Genomic DNA, 6,498 nt, shown 5'->3' with positions numbered 1-6,498 from the left:
TGCAATACATCTGTGGCACAATGGCTATTTCTATAAAGTTGGGCAGTTCAAACTTTGCAAGGACAGTCTGGCACTTCTGACTCACAGCCTGTAAGTACATTTTTTAATTTTAAATAATTTGCCAATGATGAGCGAGTTTTGAGCAGTAGAGTAGGCTTGTTGTTTGTTGCTTCTAAGATCACAAATGCAGACATGGTTTTATGTTTACGCAGCATGATACGCAACGCGTAAAAAGACAGTATAACAAAATATAAAAAAAAATAATTAAAAATACACAATCATGTAAATAATATATTACCAGAACCCCAGAAATGTGAAAAAGGCTACTTAGCACTGCTCAATGCAGTAATTAATAAATCTCAAAATTAATATACATTTCCATACTGTGTTATAAAGTTGTGATGCTTAAAGGTGCTGTATGTAATTTTTGTACTAAAACTGTACTAAAACCAAAAACTATCATGTTAACAGATATGTAAGAAACATGAAAAGCAATGCTACAGCCAGTCATTCTACTTTGACATGTGTGTTCAATGTTGGAATGTCTGTTTTTGTTTTGGTCTGTGTGATTCCTCCCACAGCCGATTAACCTGATAGCATTTTGATAAATCAACTTGTCAGCTTACAGTGTAAAGCTCGTCTCCTTCCATGGTCAATTGCGCTCCTGTTGTGTGTCCTCAATCTGGCAACCCGCATTGAACGTCAGTCAAGTCTGAGAAGGAGGCTCTCCAATATTTTGAATTAGCTGTCAATATTACATACTGCACCTTCAATTTTACATGTTGCTTTTAAAAGAAAAAAGTTTTTGGTGTAATATTTATATAATTTAGGTAAAATAGTATAGCGTTTAAATATCAGCCATAACATGAATATAATAATTGGCTTATTGGCTTATCAGTATAATAAGTTAAAGAATTTCAATATCAGTGCATTCTTAAATTTTAACATCTACTTCTTCACTCATTATGTTGTTGGTTTGCCAAAAGTTTCAACATTTTTGCACACAAACTGCAAAATATTAATTTTGGAGTCCAGCTTAATAACTGTCATGTGACAGCAATGTAGCATACTACAGGAACATTTATCATGCATAATGTGTACTGTGTCACTGACTATTGTACTGCACGAGAGTCAGGTAGTAAGCTAATATTCTATTCTGAACAAAGCCTCAGTCTGTTTTTATTCATCTTCATCCTCTCTAACAGGTCTCCTCCTCCTTGTCTTGCGTCTGATGGTCAGTAAACCCAGGCTCATTTAAGACCATCATAAAAAACTCTCTACCAGCAATTGTAATGTTTAAATCCATTCTGATGAAATTGAAAACTTGTTTCCCCCTGCAGCTTTACTGTCTGTTTTGCACATTACAATATTGCTGTATAAAACAGTTGAAAAGAAGATATCTTTCATCACATGAGACCAAAAGGTCATTAACCCATTTAATCCCAATTTTTTTTTCAGACATAAAAATATCAGGTGATGTGTCATTAGTAAGCCTTTGAAATAATTGTTTTTGGAATTTTTTTTGGGAAAGTGTGCGAAAAATCGTGTTTTATGGTTGGTCACAATTGTGACCGGTGGGATAATGTATATACTGAATAAACATATAGTCATGAAAATTGTTGTATATCTCAGCCCAGCTATTTGAAACTCTGTTTCATCACATTCTAGGGTTACTATTCTGCATAAAACCCTTATAAATCATTCATAGGAGTACTGAGATAAAATACAACCATCAACATATTTCAGAATGGTTATACATTATTGTAACATTTATCATAAAACTATTATATTAGTACTACCAGTATTACAACATCAGTAGTGTAACTTATTTGTAACATTTGAATTTTTTAATTTAGTATGATATTTTGTAATTGCAACACTTTAGTGCATTTTTCACTAACAACTGCAAATGGATTTACTGTATATGTATACCTAAATTCACTGTTATCCCACTGGTCACAACATGTTTACTGATGCTATGACAACACTCAACAAACTGTAGTAATTGTGAATTTATATATTAATACTAGACATGTGGACTAAAAATCTTTCTGTTACTTTACTAGCTTCTCGTGGTGCACACAGGAAATAAACTGCTCTGGTCATGTGACAATTTGCACTAACCATGTGAAACTGCACATATTGTGACTGGTGGGATTAAATGGGTTAATGATTAGACTAAATACCACTATAATAGCCAATAAACCAATCTAAGAGGAGCAACAGCTGAATGTTGTTCAACTGAAAACTGGTTTATCTCATTTTTGCAATAACAAACAGTTATTCTCTGTCTGAGAGTATACTCTCTTCTGTTTTGGAAAATATTCAAATAAGGGACATGTGTACATACACTGGATACACGCTCGACTAGACCAAAAGGTCTGACTAGACCAATTTGTCTACTTGAATCTTTTTATGTTTGCTTGTTTTTCTCAGTTTGTAAAGTGTGCGAGATTGTGAGATATTAAAAATGAAATGAATAGAATGAGAATGACGTTTGCATGGTCACAACTACAGGTGTAAATCGATTTGTTTTCCAAGTGTACTTATTGAGATAAATAAAGAAGTATTATATATCTGAAAATAATGTGCACCTGTATATTTTGCTCCAAACATGATAATTTTATCAAAATGTCAAAGCGGTACAATACAGTTTAAATGCATGGTAAATAAATATATGTGTGTGATGACAGTGTGCCATGTCTTGCAGTGTTGCTTCAATCTAAACTATTACAGATTTTTCATAATTTCTTTTATAATTATGCATGCAGTTTTCATACTTTTGTTTTCATTTAGAGACTGCATGGAATATTTGTCCTTTCAAATTCTCATTTGTCACACCGCAGTCCATTTAAATTAATTATTGAATCTAGCAGTCATGTCTACACAGTTTAGGTTCTCGAGAGAATCGTCTGCACATTGTCATTACAGTGATATTTTTAGATATTATTTTTGATGCGGTTTCTCTTTAAACATTCCAGATGACAGAAACTCTGTGTGTGTTTGGACTGGCAAAGGGTCTGAGCATGCAGAAATGTGTGGTCTCTGGTGAGCTGTATGTGGTCATGCACAGACGAGCTGTTGAGCTGTTGTGAGCTTCCATCCTCATAGCTCTAATCTCCTGAAACCTCGAGGAAGGGTCTCCTAAAATAGACCACAGAAGCGAGCTCTGAAGCAAAATTAAGGCTGATGAAAGGAAAATGAAATTCTGAATGAGGAAATCCAACAGCTCTGTCATACCTTTACTGTATGTAAATATATCTATAGCTTTAAGGTTTGTTTCTGCTGGAAATACTGGAACAGGCAAAGCTGTACATTCAAAGGGGGAGTCTATACTTTCGGCCATAATCCATATGTTTAAGTTGGGTTGGTGTGATTTTTTTAAATGTTTTTTTTCAAAAGTCTCTGCTCTTCTATGCTCACCAAGGCTGATTTTATTTGACTGAAAATACAGTAAAATAATAATAATAATAATAATAATAATGTAGTGAAATATAATTCCAATTTAAAATAGCTGTTTTCTATTTGAATATATTTTAAAATGTAATTTCTTCCTGTGATTCATTTTGAAAACACAAAATTACCAGAACAGTAATACCATAACAGTATCATAAAAATAGTCCATATGACTTGTGCTATATTTTGATGACACTGGAGAATCAGGCATTGAGTGTCACTAAACCGCTTCAACCACTTTAAAGACGTGCTAGAAAGTTAGAGTGGGACATTAAATAGGTTACAAATGCCATTCTAGAGGAAACTTGCAGTAAAGAAGAGGATGTGCTCATGAGTATGGACAGCAGGATGTGGCCCCTCTCCTGTGGCGACCGCAGCCCTCCACAGCCATTACTCACAGCCCTGTTCTCTGTGGAGAGAGCGATAGGTCCAGGTGCCCTGGGATTTTCAGTAATGCTGCAGTGACCCATTCTTACTCTGAAACATTTGTTTTGTGTTAGGGGATTTATATAAGACCTCAATAATAAAAAAAGCACACATTGCTCAACTTGTACATTTTCCAAACTTTCCCAAACTGTCATTTATTATCAGCCTTTTCCACTTTTTCATGTTTAATTCAATAGGCTACTTTAAAAGGTTATTAGTTAACTAAAACTATACAGACACACATAAACACTACTAAAAATGACAAAACTAAAATCAAAATGAAAAATATAAAAATAAAAACTGATTCAAAATATTAATAAAAACTATAATAGTATCTTAATGGCACTAAAATATCACTGGTTACTTGCCATTTCTTTGTAATTTATTGTGCAATTAGCAATTCCTGAGTAAAACTACAAGCAATTGTATTTACTGCATAAATATATCATACAAAATTAAAAATAAGTACATGCAATATAAATAGGTCTATAAATATATATTATATACTAATACTTTTGTATTTATTATATGAATATTTATATAGAAATATATAATATATAGGCCAAAAATGCATTTAGGTTTTAGAGAATGGGTTGATGGATATATTTGTTTATTATAAAATATTTTTTTTATATAGAAATACACAATAGCCTATGTAAAACATATACAGAGTAATTTGACTTAAGTAATATAGCAAAAATGTGCATGTCCCATATTTATTTGTGCTGAAAATTTTTATATGCGATAACGACCCTGTCATTTTTGACAAAGGAGGTGCATGAGGGGCAGCGATAAATACACTCCACCGTGTGTATGGAACAGAAAAACACCAGTCAGTTTGAGACAGTGTGTGGGAACAGCATGTCCAGACTGTCATTCTCACACACTTTGGCATTTTCCCCTGGCAAATCTATAAATGCCATTAATGAGCCTCACGCTGTGACTTTTTGTGCTGTGACAGGCAGCAATCTATCCCAAAGACTTATGCATTGTTCCGATGGCTTCCAGCGACACCAGACACGTATCCCTAATTAATTTTTCACCTGCTCAGAAAGATGGATGCAGAAGATATCACCTTTCCAGCAACAGAAGACTGAAATAGCCACCTAATTTGCTCCCTCTCTGCTTTCCTTGGCACCATGTGGGAAGCTCGGGCGATTTTCTGAGTCAGAAGACGTCAGGAAAGTTGGATGAACACAGCAAAAATAGTGGGAAACTTTTCCTAAAATTGATAGACAAGGCATAGAACAGTTTTGCATTTGCATTACACCAGAAACATGTGAGTGGTGTAAGGACCTTGCCTTGGCTTATTTGGGAAATGATTTAATCAATCATTTCCTAAATAAGCCAAGGCAAGTTCCTTCTATTAAATCCCTGCTGAGTTCATTAGAAAGTCATGAAGACAAATCTAATGAGATAGGCCTTCAAAATATTGACTAGCACAATGCTCGTGGATCTGTGGTGTTTAAATAAACAACTTGTGCTCTCCTCTTTTGTGACATCTTAATGACTCCCTCAGGGCCGCGGTGTCGCTGGTTTGACTGGTCTGCTGATCCAGGAACAGTCTGAGGAACAGGAACAGACTGCACTGGCCTGCCTGTCTGTCCGAATTAAAATCTCAATTCATCAGCATGCCTGCTTCACTTACTACCTCAAAATGACTACATGTAACCAATACCTGCCAGTCTCACAGTGTGCAAACCTAAACGCTCTGTGGGGAATATGTTGAACAGAAAACCAATAATTGACTTTTATAGACTTCTTTTATAGTCAAAGATGTGCTCAGTTATTTATTATTTGGATGTAATATGGTCATTACTTTTGTGGATATCATGCTTTGACATATTAAGCTGTTTCTGTATCAGTGAGGTTTTTATGTTGGGGTGGAATCAGAAGGGTTTAGCTGGAAATTGGTTCAGAATTGAATTGTGTCTCATGTGCATTGATTACATATTCCATTTAAGATACTATTTTCCTATAATTTATTCACATGGCTTTCTACACAAAATGAGTTCAAGAAAAATGTTTCTTTGCAAACCTCTTGTGTCGATTCCATGTTCTGTGAAATTAAAAAACAAACTTTTTTTTCAGACGCCTGCTCAATGAGGCAATTTGTCACAGTGTAATGAGGCAACATTTCAGTCTTGAATTACATACTTGTGCAATCATCCATTAATCTAGAATACTTATCTTTTTGACAAATATTGGCAATATAAACTTATAAAGCTTATAATTTGTACATTTTATAGCAATCAACCTGGCAGCATTTCAGCACCGTGGACAGCTCAAAACAACAGACCTGTGTTGTTAGGACAAAAAGTAGCTGTCTCTGAAGACTCAACTAGCACTAAACAACCTCAACAGTTTTAAGTTTACAGAAGGTTTAGAAGATTACAAAGGCCACAGCAGACAAGGTGAGCTGCCAGAAGGTGAGAATGAATCCCTATAAATCATTATCGGTAAGAAACACATTGGGGTTTTCCTTTCCTGAGGGAATTCTTCAAAGAGAAACCTTTTCACTGAGCACAGGCACACATTCATGAGGCAAAGCGTGATACATGAGTGTATCTTTAAGAATGAAAAAGCTTGTTTTGGCAGCCTTGCCTCACTAACTTC

At 34.7% G+C, this 6,498-nt stretch overlaps 1 long non-coding RNA gene across 1 annotated transcript; it reads left to right on the top strand.

Moving 5' to 3' along the window:
* Positions 1-30: 30 nt before the first annotated feature.
* LOC122137632 lies at positions 31-2,695 on the top strand. The gene is made up of 2 exons (XR_006154979.1): positions 31-90; positions 1,206-2,695. It is a non-coding gene; the product is annotated as an uncharacterized LOC122137632 (long non-coding RNA).
* Positions 2,696-6,498: the final 3,803 nt, after the last annotated feature.

This window comes from Cyprinus carpio, chromosome B6, assembly GCF_018340385.1.
Source record: "Cyprinus carpio isolate SPL01 chromosome B6, ASM1834038v1, whole genome shotgun sequence".
Taxonomy (NCBI): Eukaryota; Metazoa; Chordata; class Actinopteri; order Cypriniformes; family Cyprinidae; genus Cyprinus; species Cyprinus carpio.
Note: the sequence above shows the minus strand (reverse complement) of the source record. Positions and strands in the feature narration are given on the sequence as shown.